Source organism: Triturus cristatus, chromosome 12 (genome assembly GCF_964204655.1).
Source record: "Triturus cristatus chromosome 12, aTriCri1.1, whole genome shotgun sequence".
Taxonomy (NCBI): Eukaryota; Metazoa; Chordata; class Amphibia; order Caudata; family Salamandridae; genus Triturus; species Triturus cristatus.
The window spans coordinates 212,932,482-212,952,038 of NC_140595.1; positions in this window are offsets into that span (position 1 = coordinate 212,932,482).

Sequence of the window (19,557 nt, forward strand, 5' to 3'; positions counted from 1 at the left end):
GAATGTCTGCTGTTCTCACAGTAGACCTGGTAGCGTCAGTATCTAACAAGAAGGTAATATAATTTCCCTTTACTTTACCCTCTACGTAAGGCCCTGACTGATCTACCGGTAGGGATGCGCCAAGTACGCACTCCCCTTCCCCCTCCCTCGAGCACCATCATTCTTGATCATAATCAATCAGTGGGTTCTGCAAAAGAAACTGAGATGTTACAAAAATGTTCTTACCACTTCCTTCTGGAAATCCGGCGTCCACACTGTACTTAGCTTGACTCACAAAATTTGATTTAGGGGCAGGTGTTAATTGACTGAAGATCTATACCCTGTTGCTGATGACTCATTAACACCTCATTCTGTGTCTATGGATTCAAATTTTGATTCGGATGTTATTAACTTGTATGGCTTTACACTCGTTCTTCCATTGTCCCAACTTCTCGCACCCGTGACAAGGGATTTTTTTTCTTTGCCTTTCCCCGATTTAATCTTCCCTGTAGCTTTCCCCCATTATTGTCACTTTGACCTTGTGCTCTTCCTTGATTTTCTGATTGTTTACTTAATTGGAGTTCTTGCTGTTCAGCTAATTTTACTTGAGCCCACATTACTTTTTCTTCTAAAGCTTTTCGTTTGCTATCAATTTTGTCCCCACAATATTTTGCATATTTTCAAAATCTCGTCGATGGGCTTTGACTGCCAGCACAGCATGTGCTGCTTAATCATTTGAGATATATCCAATCTCAGCCCAGACACAAATCGATAAACAAAATGAGTCATGTCTTTATTTTCTAAACTTTCAAACTCACTATACTGTTTGAACACCTGTAAAAGACGTTCATAGTAGGCATGTACAGACTCATCCTTTTCTTGAGTTGTTCTATCTTTACCCAATTGGTTTCTTTTGAGGGAATTTTACTCTTTAGAAAGGTGATTACCTGATGATACTTTTTCATTACATCCTCTGACGGGGCTCCTGTTTTTGAGTCTCTTGGATATTCCTCACTAGGCCAATCCACAGTAATCTTACATTCTGTCCACAAATCTGCAGGTACTACTATGTCAAACAAACCATCCAGATCCTTCAATAAAACTTTTGAAACTTTCACCAACCTCTCAACTTGTCTGTACCATTCCACTGGTTTCTCTCTCAATTTTGGAAAATCATTTGTAAAAGAAAAAATATCTTGTCTAGTCCATGGCACATTTACGTACCCCCCCCACCCCCCCCCCCCACCCCCCGGGTACTTCTCTCATCGGATACAACCTCTCAGCTTTTTCCGTTTTTCTCATGACATATTCAGATGTAGTTCGATTTACCTGTGCTTCCTCCTTTTTCTTTGCCCATCTGACTCTCCATCTTTCAAGATCTCTCATGTTTTCCAAATCCTTATCAGACAATTCCATTCACTACCAGCTATTAAATATTCCCGGGAATTTCCAGACAACGTAAAACAATACATAACGGGTTTTGGTTAAAACATAAATCAATAATTCAAAATTTCAAACACAATCCTCACCTAACTAACTATACTAACCATGCCTCTACTACCAAGTTAGACTGATGCAGCGGAGTTTACCAGCTCGACGCATTCATACACACAACACTCATTTGGGCCCATACAAATTCATACACACAATGAGTCGGCAAATCTCCACTGGTCATCAATTTTATCTTACCATAGGAAACCTTTACACCAGTATTCTTACCATTCCTGTCTCCTGAGTAAATGAACGTGCGATAAAATATAGTAGTAGATTAGAATAGGGAGGAAAGACAGTAAATGCATTTAACTTTTATTATAAAGAACCACAGACTCTGAAGGAGTTTTAAACGTTTATCTGAATTAATAATTTTGTGAGTCAAATCAAAATACACATGAATAGACCAGAAATCTCCATCAGGAATATAGTACAGTTAGCTTATAATTCAGTATACATTAATAAATTCTTGCAATGACAGCACCTGAGGAGAGAAAGGACAGAGAACAAGTACGGAGCATTTACCCTACAGATATATTTACCTAGGATGGTGTGAGGACCCAGACATCAGAGAATCAAGGATTCAGGACAGGGAAAGGTGATCTCTTCTAGTGCATCGCCAGCGTTACACCCCTCTCTGGTGATACTCGCTCTGGCAAGTCCGGACCTTTCCCTAGATGTGCCTCCTCGGTTGTTCCGCAAATTTTCCCTAGTGTTGGATTCTTCAGTCAGATTGCAGCAATATTGGGCAGCATCTCAGCATAGCATAAGCATCTCCGCATCAAGTGTGTCTTAACTATCTATCGGTCCAGTCGCCGCATAGCCCTGTGCGGCTTACTGCGTCGACTGGAACTGCGGCACCGAGTTCGACGCCCTGTCGACCTCTTACCTCCCCGCAGGTGGAGGTCAAGTTGCCGACGGACCACGCCCAGGCCGAGTCCCCTCTGGAGGTTCTCGACGTCGTCGTGACGCCGCCTCGGCATCAGTCGATGCCAATGCCGGCGCCTACGCCTCTGTTACAGGAGGATGAAGTCCCTCTGAGCTCCCCGTGTCCAGGGTCGTTTCTGTACCCCTTGATGCAGGTACCTAGCGTACCATGGCCTTTATATCAGCCTCAGGCTGCTCCACCTTTACTATATAGTTGACGGGTTAGCCTCCAACCATCCCCGACCGATGGTTTGTTGTCGCCCCCCAGGATGGTGACAGAGGCTAGTGCGGCTTTCGCGAGGGCTGTTCGCATGGCGGAAGATATTCTTTGCTTGCAGCCCCCTGCTCTTTCCCTGCCCTCTGATCCTTTACTGGATCTCTTCCACATGGAGCCTGTGGACGTGGAGCCTTTGCTGTCCCTTGGTGGGTCTGTGTTTGACATCCTGCTTGGTACCTGGGCACGGCCCTCCTCTGGTGACCCTGTTGATTGGGCCATTGCTCGCCGGCATTGCCCGGCCCCAGACAATCCTGTCTGCTTGTCCCTTCACCCTAGAGATCAGGGTCTGGTTGTCCAGGCTGCTTTCGCTTTGCAGCCTTCTTCCGCTCTGCCGTTGCTACCTCTCACTAGGGAGTCTCGGTGGCTGGAGACATGTGGTCACCACATTTTTGCCTTCGCCAGTGCGGGCATCCTTGTCTTGAAAACATCTTGCGTGTTCGCACGTGCTTCCTTTGCCCTTTGGGATTTGGTTGAGCTCCTTCTTCCTTCTCTCCCAGAAGGGCCCCGGGCTGACTTGCATCGCCGCCTTCTTGATGGCCGGGGAATGGCACCATTTTCCCTTCGCTCAGCCCTGGACGCTACTGACTCTGTGGGCAGGGCAATGGCCCGGTCGGTTGCTTTGCTCCGCCATGCATGGCTGCACGATAGTCGTTTTCCCGACAATGTTCGGGATGCTCTTCGGGATCTGCCATTCAATGGCGTTGACCTTTTTGACTGTCACGCTGATTCAGTGGTCTCCCACCTCATGTCTGGTCTCCTGTGATTTTCTGGGCCTTGCGGCCTGGCATTCTCCCTTGTGGCCTATCTTTTCTTGTTCATAGGCAGCGTTGCCTTGTTTGTTTTGGACCCTGGGTTAATGAAGTAATGCCCAGCTAGTCTAGGCGGCTACTCCACCGTGTTTGCCTTTGTTCAGTACGGCTGGTCAGCTGGTCCTGCCTTCCTTTCATTCCACTGACTGTGAGCTTGTCTCAAGAGGAACCCCCCTTGCCGGGGTTAAGACTTACCCTATGTGAGGTATTTGCTGGCTATTATGTAGCTGCGTTTCTACAAGGAAGGCTTGGTACCCTCCTGTGGAGCCTTCCTCACAGAGATTCTGTGGATCACGCTGATCTCTCTTTCTGCTGATATGCGACCTACAGGTTGGCGTTGCTTTATTGCACTTCAGTTAGGGTTGGTGTCTACGGTTGCCCGTAGTACTTCAAAGCTTCGGTAGAGGCTCCCTACTGTGAGGCTTCTGCCTCGCCTGCCCTTCCCAGGGGCGTTTTTCAGCCTCACTGTGCTCCTCTTTGTCCATGTTGACTGCTCTTCTTTCCGCCTGCTACTGTCCCTTGGGACTCCTTGTTCTGTTCCGTTCTGGCACAGTTCTTCAGCGGTTGACGCCCGGCCATCATAGTGCACCAGGGCAAAGCCGCTGTGCAGCACACTTCTTCAGTTTTTACGCGTAGTGTGGGTGCACCCTGGTGTGTTCGCTATCATGGGGTGCCTGCGTTCTTTCTTCCGCTTCTGCGGTGCCTGATTCTACCCTCCACTCGTACTTCAGCCCTGTCTGGACTTGTCTATAGGCGGTGGCGTCTTCGCCAGGTACATCTATGCTGTACACTGCCTTGTGACCTCAATTTCTGGGCACTTCCCAAACAGAAGTTTTTCCTATTTCTCTGCTGCTTTCCACGCAGGTGTTTTCCACGCATTTGCTTTGGGTTCCTGCTGTAACACTCTCGGGGGTAGTGTTCTCTTCAGGATACTCGCTTTCTTGGGTGGGCTTGTCTGTACCATTGTGTTGGTCCTGACTGTTTCCACTTTCGTGTCCTGCTCCATCTCCTCATCTGTCTAGCAGGGGATATTGGCTCCTCCCGAACGGGTGGCTGATGTCGCTTGCGGATCTGGACATTGTCTCTGCTTCAGCATGACTGTTGGTACTTACAGTGTATCCTTGTCTTGTTTTAAGCAACACACTCTTTTTAGATGTATATCTTTCTAAATATATATCTGCTCTCTGCTCTTCCTACGGCGGGGTCGCGCAGGCAACGTTCCTTGCTGCGGTGTCCGTGGTCTTCGCCCCGGTCTGATCATGGGACGAGCTCTTGTGTGTGTGTGTGTCCGGGTTGCTGGAGGCCGATTTTTGCCGGTTGCCTACCTGATGATGCGTGCTTCATATCTGGCCTGCCCATGATACCCCACAGGGGGGTTTCCCTATTCTTGATGTGGTTCTGCCATCCACTCTGTATACTTATGTGTATTCCTGTCTTCCACATGAATACCAGTCTTACTATGGTCCTGTTCTGGGTGCTTCTGATTGTTATCGTCTGCCCTCTCACATGTCTTGTGAAGGAGCGACTGCTTACTGGAGTGTCTTGTGTTTCTGATAATGCAGGCTCTTTCTGGCCATGGGTCGGCATCCTGCCGATGCTGCCTCACGTATCTTAGCTGGTGCGGGTTCAACAGTGCCTTTTTTCCACTGTTGTGCATACTCGACCGGTATGCGTTGACTCTGTCATACCTTTTTGTCCTGTCTCTGGGTCTTGCTTCCTGTCGGCACATCGGAGCTTACAGATCCATTGAAACCTAGGCTCAGTTCATCTTCTTTACGAAGCCATGAACTCTCACTTCTGCACCGGCAATTCTGGCTCTGTGCTTTCTTCTCTCAACTCTGTATACACACTGGGGTTTTCGTGCTGTTCTTTGAATGGCTTGTGGTGCCTTTGCCTCCCATTGTTTTCTGCTCTTTTCACCGCTTCGTGGTCTGGTGTTGGCTGCGCTGGCATTGCTGTCCCCACTGTGGTTCGTCACCTTGTTGACGGCTAAGTTCTCTCTGGAACTTGGTGGGGTTCAGTCGCAGACCCGCCTTCTCTATGGGTATAGCTTTGGTATCTATTCTAAGTAAGGAATCTGCTGCTAGATGTCTCTATCAGATGCACGAGTTACTTACCTTCAGTAACGATGTATCCGGTGGAGACACCGTCTAGCCGCAGATTCCTTAACGCCCGCCCTTCCTCCCCATTCTGCAAGGACCTTTTCAGGTTGGGTTTCTGCATTTGCTTTCCTCCAGGTGACGTTGTCTTTCTGCGGGGTGACATCTTCACTTCCCTCCTCCGCGGGATGCTTCATTCTGTTTTGCTTGTTCTACTCCAACCACTCTCATGATTGGGCGGTATGCTCATGTGTCCTTTTACATCCCTACGCCCTGGGTCGTCCAGTGTGGGGTCCACTCATGTTCTCCCTTCCCCCCTTTTTTCTCAAATGCCTGGGGGTCTCTTACCTCCCCTGCAGTACATTGGCTTGAAGTCTATTGGCTCTGCCTCAGTCTATGGGTCTCTTACAGGGGATACGACGTTCCTTTCTGGTGCCGACTTGTGGTGTATTGTCAATGCTCATGTGTTCCTGACTTGTTGTCCTTCACAGTTATATATCGTGGTTGCAGACTCTGTCGTCTGCCATGATGTTTTTTAACATCTTCTTCTGCATCCAGGGAGGGTTTAGCCTTCGCTTTTGCGGTGTTGCTTCTCAGAGCGGTGCTCTGCTCTTTCCCTTCACGATTTTGCAGTATACAGTGCATAGAACTGTCCTTTATGGTGCTGTTTTTCACCATTCAATTGATTTTCTTTTGTCATCCTTTTTCGCACACTGTTCCCATAAACTCACAATTTTTATTGGTGGCTCCGCGTTGTGGCGCGGAAAAGTTTCTCCGACGAAAACTGACGTTAGCCCGCCGGGAGGGGCTTATATGGCTCCGCTGATGTCACGTCCATGGATGACGTCAGGGCGGAGCCGTGCGGCGCCGCTCCCGGTGCGCAGAGATGCTGCTGTGGAAAGTTTTCCGGATCCAGTCTGACACCTGGGGATATTCTAAGTTAAGGAATCTGCGGCTAGACTGTGTCTCTACCAGATGCATCGTTACCGAAGGTAAGTAACTCGTCCCTCAGTCGCCCTCCACAACTTGTCTCTATGAACCAGATCGAAGGCAGATCAAAGGCAATATAAAGTTTGACCCTGTTGATTATCAACTCCTTCCTGAAAATGCAAATAAAGTGAAAGACCTGGTCTGTGGTGCTAACATTTGGCCTGAAGCCCGGCTGGAAGTCCAATCGAACACTCGTTATTAATAGTCTTGAAGATGAGTAAAGACCTGCTTACATACATTTTTTGGAAAGAATCAATCAGGCTTATGGGCCTATAGTTCTCAGGATTGGTCTGGTCCCCCTTCTTGGAGATTGTTATAATTTCAGCTATTTTCCACGAAGAGGGGATAAACATACCCTACATGGACAGATTGATGTAAGGCTTGATGTAGGGCCCCCAGATATCTGGGTGTTATTCATCAAAGCTCCCATACCTTTGAATAAAGATGAAGTCCAGTCCTTTTTATGACTCACAGAATTCTATTCAAAGTTTGTAAGAAATTGTTGTCATCCTTATTAAACCTTTTTTGCTCTCTCTTAAAGAAAAAAACACATTTCACATGGGAATCTAAATTTTAGGAGGCCTTTGATCTGATAAAAGCATCCTTCTGTAAAGCCCCTTTCTTAGGTAATTAAATCCCAACAAGCCCACATTCCCTACCACTGATACCAGCAGTGTTGGTTTGGGCACATCTCTCAGGCAAGACATTGTTGCCTTTGCTTCCCCCTCCCTTAAAGGTCCTGAACTACACTATTCTGTTGTGGAACGTGAAGCTTTGAATGCCCGAAGAAAAAACTAAACGTGTTTTACTGTAAAAAAAAATCCCAGTTTGTGATACATACGGACCATAAGCCTCTAATTTTACTATGCAGTATGTACCAGGCAATGGGAATGTTGTTGCCGATTGTTTATCGAGGATGCCGGCGAACAAAGGCATGTGCGCTGAATAAGGGGACTTAGATGAGTTTGTCCTAGTGATAAGTATGGTTGGGGTGAATAAAGAGGAATGCGAGAAATGCATGGCGAAAGACAAATAATTGGAATCTTTGAAAACGTATTTTTGAGGGTTTACCCGATTTATGCTGTGATCTGCTGGATTCCTTATTGAAATATTGGGAAGTAAGACATGAACTCTGTGTTGTAAATGATTTCATTTGTCATGAGAGGAAAATCGTTCCTCCCACAGTTATGTGAGAAAGAATAGTACAGTTAGCACATGTAGGACATTTAGGGCCTCATTTATGAAAACTGTTGCATCTCTGCAACAAAACAGCGATGCAACAGCTTTCTATGCGCCCTCCTTGCGACACGATGGATGTGTAGTATTTAATGTACGGCGCTCTATGTCTCAAGGAAAGATAGATACGTCAGGAATCCTGATGTATCTGTCGGCGCAAAAGTCATGCATTGCTGGAGTTCTGACACAAGCATGACGCAACTCCAGCAATGCATGGGGTAGGCCTGTGCCTATGGCACTGTGTGACCGTTACGCCTGACATAAGGCAGGCGTAAAGTTTTGATGCATTGGCATCCTAGAAGTGTCGCAGTGAAATCTCATAGATTTCACTGCGACACTTCTATGAGGCTTCCTTGCGAGGGAACTCCCACCCTACATACATTATACCTGACGCAGGTATAATGTGGCACAGGGCTTTACAAGGTGACTTATCTGCCTAGATGCATCATTTTGTAAATATGGCACAAGGTCGCGCATTGTTAATGCCACTGCTGCGTCACAAAAAGTGATGCAATGGAGGCGCAAAAGTGTCGCAAGGCCTTCATAAATAAGGCCCTTCGGTCACAGTTTAACTTCGAGTAAAGTCAGTTGTGAGTACTGGCGGCCAAACATAGATAGGTTCATAGACAAGAAAAGTGAAAAGTTGTTTAGCCTGTGTTGACAGGGACAAGTCACACTTACTTAATAAGGCCCCCTTATCTCCCATTGATACCCATGACAAGCCTTGGGCCTGGTTAGGTTCGCATTGGATATCATTGGTCCCATTCAACAAAGTACTCTTGATGAGAAGTACATCATTGTTTTGGTAGACTACCATACTCACTGGGTGGTGACAAGATGTGTGCATAATATAACAACTGTAGTCCTGATAAAGTTCTTGCAGGATGTTTTCTTTAAGGAAGACACCCCATAAATACTCATCACCGACAATGTGTACAATTTACTTCAGATCCCAAGCAAGACTTCTTAAAGAAGTCATTCATTCGCCACCTCAAAACAGCTTCGTATAGTCTACGCGCTAAAGAGTTAACAAAAAAATCAATAGCTTGTCAAAGAATGTTTGCAGAGAGCGACAGTAATGAAAATACCTGCTAAAGAAGCTCTACAAGAAACTGTTTGGGCATACCATACTACCCACAATAGTTTTACAGGCCTCTCCCCTTTTGGAACCCTAAAGGGTAGACATCCCAAAACATCCATTTCACCATCCTGGATCAAAAAGAAGTCTTAGTCGATGTAGACGGGAAGAGGATCCAGAAAATAATCCATTCCCATCAAGAAAATATAAGGAATGATATGATCATTTGAACTGTTTAAGGAAACCTACCTTAGCTGTAGAAGATTTGGTGAAGATGTTCTTGCTCATGAGGCACTGTCAGGGTGTGGGGCGCTTCTGTAATATCCAAAGCTTACAGGCCAGTCTGAAGTTTCATTAGTTAAAACTGATCATAGCACACAACTGAGCCATACCACTGGAGTAGGTAGGATCCAGCAAGTGTGGTTGGATCAGATGTCCCTCATGAAAGAGTATTAGGTAGTCATGTCCCTGGCATACCACCTCTCTCGCTCGTCACTGCAGTGGGCCTTGATCTCCAAGGCCCAGTCAGGCACTATCTAGGCTGCTAAGCTCTCCAGCTAAGTGTGGTGGGGTCAAGAGGAGCAGTTCAATATGCATGGATCACAGGTCGTCGTGCAGAGCTCCACAACCCCTTATCTGCCATCTTGGCTGGCTGGCTGGCCAAGCCGCACCTCAACATTTATACTTGAACAGTTGCATCAACTATGTTAGTTTAAAATATAGTTAGTGGGTGACAATTATTGTCCACTTCTGGCAGCTGGAAACAATAGTACCCTCAAGAGTGGATCTAAAGAGGTGCCACTCTAGCCCCTTTAGGGAACCAATTTCAGTCCATTCGGGTGCAGTGCTCCCTTGAGGCGTGGATAGAAGAGAAACTGAGGAGCTGCAATAAGACAACAGCAGTAATCAATATACAGTCCTTATGGTACAGCCACTAATCTTGCTGAATCCCTGTGTATACTGCAAGAGATCCCAAGTGAACTACCTGATCCAGAATGCACAACTGCTGGTGATCTATATCCTGAGCAGCAACCTCAGAGGAATGATGGCCAGTTCCTCTAGTGAATAGGAAGCTGACATAAATACAGAGGAGCAGGCTTAGGAGAAAGGGTGGCTTTACAGGGACAAGAGTGAATAGGGCAAAGGAGGATGGAATCAAAGAAGATACGAGGTACAAGAAAAGTGGCCTTTCCTTATGGAGGAAGGTGAATCAAACAGTGATTGGACAAGCCTTTAAAGACTGAAGTACAACATTATTTTTGCAGTTGCACACCCATCAGTTCTGAAAATCACATGGTTTGCAACCTCAAAACGAAGTTTTGAAAACTACAATACTCGATTTATGGATCAGAATATTATTTCATCTTGAAAGGGGTTTGGTGACCCATTATGGAGCCTAAAGAAGAGGGTGAGTGATGGGGGCATCCCCTACTATTCTGTGTCACAGCAGAATGTGGCAGCGCTATGCCACTCCTTGTGTCACTTTATATGTACTTAACAACGCAAGGTGCCTCTGCATGCCTTAGTAAATACGAAAGAATGATTCTGAGCAGGAGTTATGTCATAAAAGTGGCGCAACCTCGACACAAAACCTTGGTAGATGTGCCCTCCCCAGGGACTGATGTCCAGCATCCATATAACTCTGGGAGCAGTTGAGGGGCAAATACATATTTACCCTTTATATTTAATGGGGTACAGGCGGGATCTCCTCTTAGCGGAGACCGAGGCAGCCCCACTGCCTTCTGTGATGACCCGCACTCCCTTCCTGGGTGGCAGCATCTCTTCTGCGCCCTCCTTTGAGCCCAGGGCTCATATGCCTTGCCTTGTAGAGGAGGACCCCGTCTCGGCAGTACAAGTGCCTCCTCCGCAGGGCCTGCGCCCTCCCTCGCTGTACGACCAGAAACATGTTCACAAAGCCTCGTCCGATCAGGCTCTGCTGAAACGACACTCACATTGCAGGTATGTGTTGATGCCACAACGATGAATGAAATGGCCGCCACATGTTTATATATTGTTTTTATAGCGCCAACCGTACTTCAAAAGGCGCTAGGTTGTTGTTGAAGAAAGAGCTGCTTGTGGTATGTTTGCTGTTTGTGTAAAAGGTGATCCCCAGACAAAACTGCAGGATCTTTAGTAAACTCATCCCTTCTAATTGTTGCTGTTTGGGGGGGTGGGGAGGTCTGTTGGGCTATTTTAAGTCTCAGATGCGCGCGAACCAACACGTACCGCAGTACCTGAGAAAGCGCCACCTGTGTCCTGCGATCCCGTGTTTACCTTCCATGGCCAGGGTCATTCAGAGAGCTTCGATCCTCATGTGACTCATTTCAGTACGTTCACCCTCCCTCGGCTGACCCCCTCCTAGTCTACCGCCCCAGCCTCAGAGCGGACACCCCCCCCCAGCACCCGCGGTAAAGGAGGGGCAGGTTTGGGCTTGCCGGGTACCTGGTGTCTGGTGACCTGGCCTTACCAGGTCTTGTGTCTCCACCACAATATTTGGGTAACCCAGGAACCTCAAACTGCTGGGGTTTGAGGCTTTCTACTAAGGACTGAAAGCAAATGGGGTTTGAGTGTACCCCTCTTGCGGATCATGGGCTTTATCATGTTGGGCTTTGTCGGCACAGCGCCGAGCCAAGCGCCTATTTTATATTCCTTTAGGCCCAGATTTGCAAACACTTTGGAGTATATTTACAAGCCCCTATCGCCACCACAGCATCACTTTCAGTGACGACGTGATGGCGATAGGGGCTTTACCCTATGTACAAGGCAGCGTTCAGCCAGTTAATGTGGCTTAAAGCTGCCTTGTAAATAAGGCAGATCCACCGCGACACCCATTGATTTTGACACTGCCTCCTATTTACCGGCGTAAATTGCAGGCAGCGGCACAATTAAAAGCAGGGAAAACCTGGTCTTAGAAACAGCAAAACGAGGTGAAGCATTTCTCCTCGTTTCACTTGTTTAAGTGTCCCGCCTCCTGCAGCACGCAACAAACTGCCGATGATTGTTTGTGCAGGAAGGTCCCTGCTTAATGCAGCACACATAGAAGTTGCAAAACTGCATTTTAAAAAAAATGATTGTTTATGTGCAGGAAGGTCCCCCTTCCTGCACATGAACAAACAACCTTCTCCTCAACACAGGCACCGTTGCACTATGGTGTAAGAGTGCCTGCATTTGCTCTAAGCAGCTAAAGTTAGCGCCAGCGCTGGGGGAAACGCAGGACTGAACCATATTCTAGTAAAATGTTGCAGCCCTGTGTTCCTAAAGTGACGAAGCGTGTTGTTAGCCTTCTTAGCATAACGACACGCTTCGCCACTTTATTGAAAATATGCACCTTTGCGTCAGGTGTGTCCTACTTTTTTAACGCAAAACCCAATGCAAAGTGTTGCTGTGGGATTTAAAAGTCAATGAACATCATGATTTGCGTTGGATTGTAATCCAAAGTAACGCAAAGCACTGCCTTGTATTCATTTTGCATCAAGGGGTATTACCTGGGTAGTGCATGGGTTTTCATATGAATCCACCTATGGATATTTGGCACAAATCCCTATCTACGATTGTAGACGGGGATTTGTGCCAAAATTCTGCGCTCCTCGGTTTAGGCATAGCGAGCAAAAATGTTTTAATTTGTCTGTGTTTTTGCCACTTTGTTTATGAGCTGTAAATGCCTTGAGCACAGTTCTTGGGTTGGAAGGGACCTCTTCAAGCACAAAACCTTTGCTTCCCACAATGAAGACACCTCTGCGCAGGGGGCGTGGCTAACCACCTAAGATGGCGGATGCTGTTCTGTGAGGCTCCGGACCCTAGGTGGCCTAAATCCTGAAGTATCGCTAGTTACAGACCTGGTCCCGGAGCTCACGTCGCAGCTCTTCAGCCATCGAGTGCCTGCAATGCGAAACCGCTGATCCGATCTCGATCGGAGCTGGGGATCGGCTGGTGTGCCGCTTCATCGAGGGTCCACGAACTCTGCGGCCTGTCTGCCTCGCCGCCGATACTGCTGCACCGCTTCTCATACGGGCAGGGGCGTCTCTGGTTCCCCCCCGGTACCCACGTCGTGCCTGACGGCGGTGTCTGACAGGCGACTGGGATTGATTGCACCCTCCGACACGGAGCAGTGGAGTGCGGCAGCACTAAAGTGCTGTGGGAGACACCTGGCGTTGTGCCCTATTGGGAGCTGTGCACTTCCACTGGAGCCGGTCCCTCACATCAAACATTGTGCACGGAGGGCTCCCTTCATAAACGCGGTTGGGGGCCGCGCGGGGTGGTGCCCGCTGTGATTGCCACAGACTACTCTTTGCCCTCTCCTGAACGGGTGGTATTCCCGGGGCCGACTGGAGGCCTCATCGTGGGGCAGCTCCTGAGTCACTGGTGGCCCGAGCCCTATCGCCGGAGCGGTGGTCCGACTGCGGCTCCCGGGGGCTGCTGCAACCTGCTCGCCCCCCGAAGCCAAGGGGGCTGTGGCTGAGAGACCTTTGCATGCCTCTGTTGGTGCCGGCCCCGTGTGGCCGAGGCCGGGTCCAGATGCTGTCCCCCGCGTGTCTGCTGGAGTGAAGCGTGGGCGGGAATGGCTGAGTCCTTGGGGGCCCAGATGGAGGATCATAAACGGCCTGGATGCCTTTTGAGGACACTGACCCTAGGCCCCCTGGTGAGGGCCACTGTATCGCGCCATGTACTAGGCCTGCTGAGCACCCTTCTCTTTCCCCCCGCTTGCCTACAGAGTGTGGTGTGGACATGGTGATAAGATCCTGCATTTAACCACACGTGTCCTGTACTTGGCCAGCACTGTGCACAGACGGACTCGTGCTGCCTCCCTGGAGTGTCTGTGCGGGCAGGTGCGGTGGGCAACCTACCGGAGCGCACTCTGTGGACCCCTGGATTGTGAGGGGGGGCGTGCTGATGGATGACATGGCTGACTACCTCCACAGTTCTGGATGCGATGGGAGGCGCATAGTACTTGGCTGACCTGGGAGCCTCCCCCCCCGACCCCGCTCGTGCCCGCCACTGGCCTGCAGCTGGAACTGTGTGGAGTCTGTTGTGGCGAGCCTCCGCTCAATACGTGGATCTGTGTGCTGGGAAGAAGTTCGTGTGGAGGTGTCGCCTGAGTTGCGCCGGATCTGGGTTTATTCTGTCTGACGCGCCCCATGGTGTACTGGGCCGGGACGACGACAGCTACATCTGTTATCGACAGAATTGCCTGTGCCCTCCGCCCTCTTATGGATAGGTCGCACATCCACTGGCACGGTCGCTTTTTGGGACGAACTGATTGGGCCCGAGTCACACTGTGTGGTGCCCACCACATTGCTCACACAGCGCACATTCGCTGTGCATCCGTGGGCACCATGGGAAGGCTAAAGGGGAAGACTCTGGACAACAATCTCGTTACAGGGGGCTCGACAGATGTTCCGGTAACTACTGACAGACCCCTCTCTCCTGGCTCCTCCTCCGGGACCCTCAAGCCTCCCCCTGATAAACTTGACCTGATCCTACAGGAAGTCAGAGACTCCCGTAAAGCTATAGAACAACAGATGGGAACCCTTAGAACTGGTTTTACACTTCTCCGGGCAGACCACGCGAAGCTCGCCGACACAGTCCACGCGCATGAAACGGCCCTGGTGGGCATAGAACCCCGACTCACGGAACACACTAAACAGATCACAGACCTCCAACAACTAGTTCACGGCCTACAGGCCAGGATCAAAGATGCAGAAGGCAGGAACCGCCGGAATAATATACGCGTCATAGGCCTTCCAGAGCGAAGCGAAGGTCCCAAAGCTGCTGATTTTATGGAGGCATGGTTTAGAGAACACGTGGCCCAGGAGGGCTTGTTGACATACTTTTTTGTAGATGGGGCTCATCGAATTCCTACTGGGGTGCCTCGTGCGGGGGCACCTCCGCAACCCTTGATCGTTAAAATACTGAACTACAGAGACCGAGATGTTCTATTACAAAAAGCAAGAGAACGAACGCAGATCCAGTTTGAAAACAATTGAATCTCACTCTACCCTGACTATACAGTAATGGTACAGCGCCAGCGCTCTTCCTTCCAAGCGGTGAAGAAAAAACTGCGTGCAGCCCAACTCAAATATGCCTTACTGTTCCTGGCCCAGGTAAATATTATGCATGACCTGAAAACCTACTTTTTTGACAGCCCGAATGATGTGGAGGAATGGTTGGAGGTGATGAACTTTGAATCGAGCCAAGGAGGATTGTCAGGATCTGTACATCACAATCACACATGAACGAAGGGCCGTGGTCCTCGCCGAGCCGCCAAGGACCAGCACGGCTCCGCCACCACCGGCCCCACCCATGAACAGGTGATGTCTGGCAGGTCCGAGGTGCTGGCCGTAGCTAACTCCTTTCGTGACGACAACCTTAAGATTGTGACCGACTCAGAGGACAGCACCATACAATCGGACTTTGAACATAGTATCAACTTGTTTCCGTATCAGACTGATGATGACTTGGCGGATGAATAACGAGGAATGCCTGATCACCTCACTTTGTCTATTGCTGCAACAGTACCACACACACACTGTGGTGAAACTACTGATCCTATCTGTATCCTTTCTCTACTCCCCACCTCCTATGACTTAACCAGAATCTGTCGTAGAACGTTGGATGCATCATTTGTTGCACATTAGCATATAGGACCCATACTCCCAGACAATGTCTCCCTGTTTGGATTTGATGGTCTTATCAATGTTGTGCACTAATGTAGTCTGTGACCTAAGGCGATCTGTTATATTAGATGTGAACGCTCAAATGTATACCCCCCCGGGCTCCGTTGAGCTACCGGAACCTCTGTGACTACACTAGAGGCATATGTGCGGTGGTGGCGACCCCCCTCCAAGCGAATGCACTGTATTATGCTATTTGTATGTTTTTGTTATTTATTTGGCCCAGCATAGTTCAATAGCTGAGCCGTGTGTTATTAGTTTGATGGGGAAGGGACACTCCTGGCCTGCAATAGATACAGGGCTCCGAGATGTGAAAAGCGCTGCGTACAATATTAACCCATGCCTAGTCATTCCACCACTTTAGCCTCGTATAACTTGCTGACCTGGAACGTGCTGGGACTTGGCGCTGTACATAAATGACATAGAGTCCATGCACACCTCCTTAGGGGTAAAGCGCAAACTGTTTTTATTCAAGAATCACACCTGACTGATTCGGAGGCCTTGAAGGTACGAAAGAAATGGAGGGGCCACATTTTTTCAACCAACTACTCTGCTTTTGCTCGAGGGCGGCTATATGGATCCGCTACAGTGCCCCATTTATAGAACTGGACCGCCACGTGGACGAACAGGGCAGATACATTTTACTGAAGGGAACCCTGGATGGCAAGTGGTTCTGGGCAGTATTTAGGCCCCGAACTGCGATCAAGACAAGTTTTTTAATCAACTGGGCATAGCCCTGACTGGGTGGGACACATACCCCTGGATATTAGGTGGGGATCGTAACACTGTTTTGGATGTGGCCGTAGAAAGATCCCATTCCCCGCTGCATGGCGCTGGCGCCCACAAACAAGCTGCTGCCCTGGAAACATGGACGAATGGCTGGGGACTAAGAGACGTTTGGCGACTACTACACCCCACACATAGGGAATACACCATCTATTCCCCAGTGCACCACCTTCATACTAGAATAGATAGGTTTCTATGTCCTGCGCACATTGCCACCTAGATACAACACTCCACATACCTCCCAAGACCTTTTCCGACCACTGCCCTTTAGAGATCACACTTACCTGGGGCAGAATACCCACCCCGGTCCCTACTTGGAAATTGTGGCCCAGCTAAAAGAGGATGGCCCCTTTCATACCACGTTATCTACAACTATCACAAATACTTTTCTGAGAACTGGAACACAGCTTCCTCTAATCTTATCGAATGGGACACACTTAAGGTGGTTGTGAGGGGTGTGGCAATTTGGTCGACAGTGGGGGCACGACAGGAGATCCATAGAAACCTTATCCGTATAGAAAACTTAATGACCGAGTTAGAACATGCTGCGGCGAGAGACCCAGACAAGCAGACCCCTTTGCAGGACGCACGCATCCAGCATGCTGCGATCCTTGAAACCCTTTGGGTCATCGAATACAGGGCTTTTACGCAACTGAAGCATACCGAGGCTGATAAGTCTGGATCGCTGTTGGCCCGGATATTGAGAGACAACCCAACACCCCCCCTCATCACCCAGATTAATGTACCTAATAAGGGCATAGTTCACACTCAACTAGAGATAAACTACGCCTTTCGTAACTATTTCAGTACCCTGTATAGCGAACCTACACATATTGACAACACTGTAATGGACGACTCTCTCAATGGTTTCACATACCCATGTCTGAAAGCAGACACACAGCAGGAGCTTTCGGGCCCCATTACTAGACACAAGATACGAGACGCAATTAAGGGACTGAAGCGTAACAAGGCAGCGGGCCTCGATAGCCTGCCTATAGAATTCTTTGAAACATACTCAGACATTCTCGTCCCCAAGTTAGAAGAGCTAAATGGGACAGCCTTGGAATCCGGACACCTGCCCCACTCCACCATGCAAGCCTTGGTCATCTCACTCCCTAAACCGGGACGAAACAGTGCGGACCTACCTAGTTACTGACCCTTGTCTTTGTTAGGGACCGAATACAAGATCCTGAGTAAGGTCCTAGCCAACCGACTCTTACCTCACCTAAATACCCTAATTCATAAAGACCAATGCAGGTTTCTGCCCGCACGCAGTACCTCTTTAAATATTAGATGCTTGCATCACATCATGCAGGCTGCCCCAGCGGAGTGTGCCACCGCAGGCTGTATAGCATTGGACCTCTGCCAAGCCTTTGATTCCATTACATCCGGATACATGTTCGCAGCCCTGCAACGCTTCAGGCTTCCGCCAGAATATCTTCAATGGGTGCGCCTGCTCTATACTAGACCTACCGCAAAAGCTCGTATCGGACGTCATATCTCGCGAGAATACACTATACACAGAGGCACGCGGCAGGGATGCCCCCTTTCCCCTCTGCTGCTTGTCCTTGCCCTGGAGCCGCTGGCGATAGTGCTGCGGCAGTCTGCTAAACACCTGGGGATCTTAATAGACGGTACCTCACACTTAATCTTAATCTACGCCGATGATATAATTATTTACCTACGTTATCTCTCTGCTAGGACGGATCATCTCCCCACAATATTTTCCACCTTTGAACATATCTCGGGACTGGCCATAAATGAAGGGAAATCAAACACGTTCTATCTACATGACGGACCTTACCCAGACACGCTCCACTTCGGTGATTATAAATTACCAGTGGCCCATCATACATTTAAGTACTTAGAAATCCAGATATACAGAACACAGATTACCATCTAGTTGGTCCGCCTGTCAAAGGTGATTACTAGCATACGCTCCTGTGTATCGTTTTGGACATCCTTGCCACTGTCGGTGATGGGGAGGGTTGCAATTTCCAAGATGGTGGTTCTACCCCGACTTCTGTATTTCTTTGTGAACTTACCTCTTGTGGTGCCTCAGTCTACCTTTCGAACTCTGGATACAATACTGCTGGAGCTTGTATGGGGGACGGGCTGACAGAGGATAAGCCTCAAGAAGCTACAGTTGGAACCTCAGAAGGGCGGATTGGGGGTACCTGACTTTAGAGCCTATTACCACGCCTGCCAGCTCCAATGGTTGTCCTACTGGACAGCAGGCAGGAACCTGCAGGAAATAGGGTATGAGACCCGGGACTTAGAGCGGAGAGCCCTACACACCCTGCTCCTACCGAAGGTAAGGATCCCCCTGTTGCGCCTCCACTACTTAAAACCCAGAAGAACACTGCGGGTAATGCCCAAATGACCCTCCCATACCTGGGCATAGAAACATCTACAATATACAAACAACTGGTATAGAGGGATAAATCTCTCTTTAATTTTTGCACAAGAGTTTATAAATTACCTTGGCAAAACACTATTTCTTATAGCAAATTCAATGCTTAATTTTCAGGTACAAATATCCATCAGTGAGCATCAAAAAGAATTGTACACAAAACTGAACAAATTCATTACAAATATTCAAAAACAAATTGCAAAACAATCCATATATACATAATCATATATACAACAACTGCATCAATTATATTTTCCCGTAACTACTTCTTAAAAATGTACACTTCTCCATCTCAGTGGTACATTCAAAGGTAGAACTTTTGGCATCAAAGGTGTCATCCCTCTATCTTAATTTGTTATTCCAAATAACTAATGTTTTAATTCAAACAATAGGCGGACTCCTCCTTCGTCTATGTATCGACGCGTTCGCGTTTCAGCCTCCACTTTCTTATTGGCTTCCTCAGGACGGGGGTACACTCTGTATACAGTCCAAATTAATCAGACTTCAGAGCAAGTAGGCATCTGCTTTGGCCCCATTCGTCAATCTCGTAATCCTCTAAACACTTGCTTCATCTAGAGGGGACCTGGCATTCTTCACGTACATCTTTGTGACCTCAGGTCAATTTAATTTTTAAACCAAATCGCTGCGCAATCGTCCGGCGTTTCTTCCTCTCGCTTCAATATACAGACGCTCACTACTTTAAACAGCACTTCACTGCTGGAGAAAGGCCCTTCTTTACACCCCAGCTGTACTTAAATATGCTGGTAACATCCCATTTTTGGGAATACCGACTGCTGGGGG